General features: G+C 36.7%; 1 protein-coding gene across 1 annotated transcript in view; it reads right to left on the minus strand.

Annotated features, from left to right (window-relative positions):
• LOC106878678 (S-crystallin 2) overlaps window positions 1–1721 on the minus strand; it is a 15429-nt gene that overhangs the window by 13149 nt on the left and 559 nt on the right. The window lies entirely within an intron of this gene.

Consider the following 1721-nt stretch of genomic DNA (forward strand, 5'->3'; position numbering starts at 1 on the left):
ATTGATACCACCACCACCACCACCACTACTACTACCAACACTAATACATATAATAGCAACAATGACAACAACAACAACAACAACAACAATAATACTATAATGATTTTAAATTTTGGTACAAGGCAAGCAATTACAGCATATGATAAGTCAATTACATCGACCCAAGTAATCAACAGGTACTTAGTTTTATCGACCGAAAAGGACGAAAGACAAAATCAACCTGTGCGGCATTTCAACTCACAACGTAGCCGCCAAGCATTTTGACAGGTGTACTAACGATTGTGACAGGTCACCGCGTTAATAATAATAATAATAATAATAATAATAATAATAATAATAATAATAATAATAATAATAATGATAATAATAATAAATTAAAATAATATTATTGTTATTATTCCTATTATTGGACTTGACAGAGCAAAAAAGTTGTACGAACATAATCCCAAAGGCGTTATCGAAAATGATAATGCAAAGATCATGCGAGATTTTATGATTCAGTTCGACCATGAGATAGAGAATAGGAAACCATTGTGTTAATTAAGAATGAAAGCAAACGATGGTGGGTCATAGATATAGAATGCTTAGCTGAAAGAAAATTTGATAGATATGACCGGTTAGCTTGCGAGGTTAAGCAGTTGTGCTCGATGACAAAGGTAGTAGTAGTACTAATAAATGTCGGAGCCCTGGGAACAGTGACTAAAAACCTTACGATGTACATGGAACAAATAGTGGCTGCAATAAGGGTGGAGCACTTGCAGAAAACAGCACTGCTTGGAACTGCTCGAATACTGCAGAAGGTGCTCGAAAAATAAGGGTTATTACCTGAGTTCACTGGTAGTGAACAGCTGGCACCATAGTACATTTCCAGCGTTAGAAGCTATTTTACTTGTTTCAGTCATTTGACTGCGGCCATGCTGGAGCACCGCCTTTAGTCGAGGAAATCGACCCCAGGACTTATTCTTTGTAAACCTAGTACTTATTCTATCGACCCCTTTTGTCGAACCGCTAAGTTACGGGGACATAAACACACTAGCATCGGTTGTCAAGTGATGTTGGGGGGACAAACACAGACACAAAGACACACACACATATATATACATATACATATATACGACAGGCTTCTTTCAGTTTCCGTATACCAAATCCACTCACAATGGACCCCGGTGCACCGCTAGAACTTATTTCATCGACATCAAAGGATGAAGGGTAAAGCTGGCCTTGGCGGAATTTGAACGTAGTAAGTAAAGAGAGGCGAAAAGCCACTTAGGATTCTCTCCGGCGCGCTATCGAATAATAATAATAATAATAATAATAATAATAATAATAATAATAATAATAATAATAATAATAATACTTTCTACTATAGGCACAAGGCCTGAAATTTTGGGAAGGGGGATAGTCGATTACATCAACCCCAGTACTCAACTGGTGTTTAATTTATCGATCCCGAAAAGCAGCTCGGTGGAATTTGAACTGAGAATGTCAAGGTGGACGAAATGCTGCTAAGCACTTTGCCCGGTGTCCTAACGATTCTGCCAGCTCGCCGACTTTAATAATAATAATAATAATGATAATAATAATAATAATAATAATAATAATAATAATAATAATAATAATATTTTATCGAACCTGAGAAATGAAACGTTAAGTGGAATTGGAACTCAGAATTAAGGAGCCGGCATTTTGTCCGGCATATTAACGATTCTGCCTTACTCGTC

This window comes from Octopus bimaculoides, chromosome 5, assembly GCF_001194135.2.
Source record: "Octopus bimaculoides isolate UCB-OBI-ISO-001 chromosome 5, ASM119413v2, whole genome shotgun sequence".
NCBI lineage: Eukaryota > Metazoa > Mollusca > Cephalopoda > Octopoda > Octopodidae > Octopus > Octopus bimaculoides.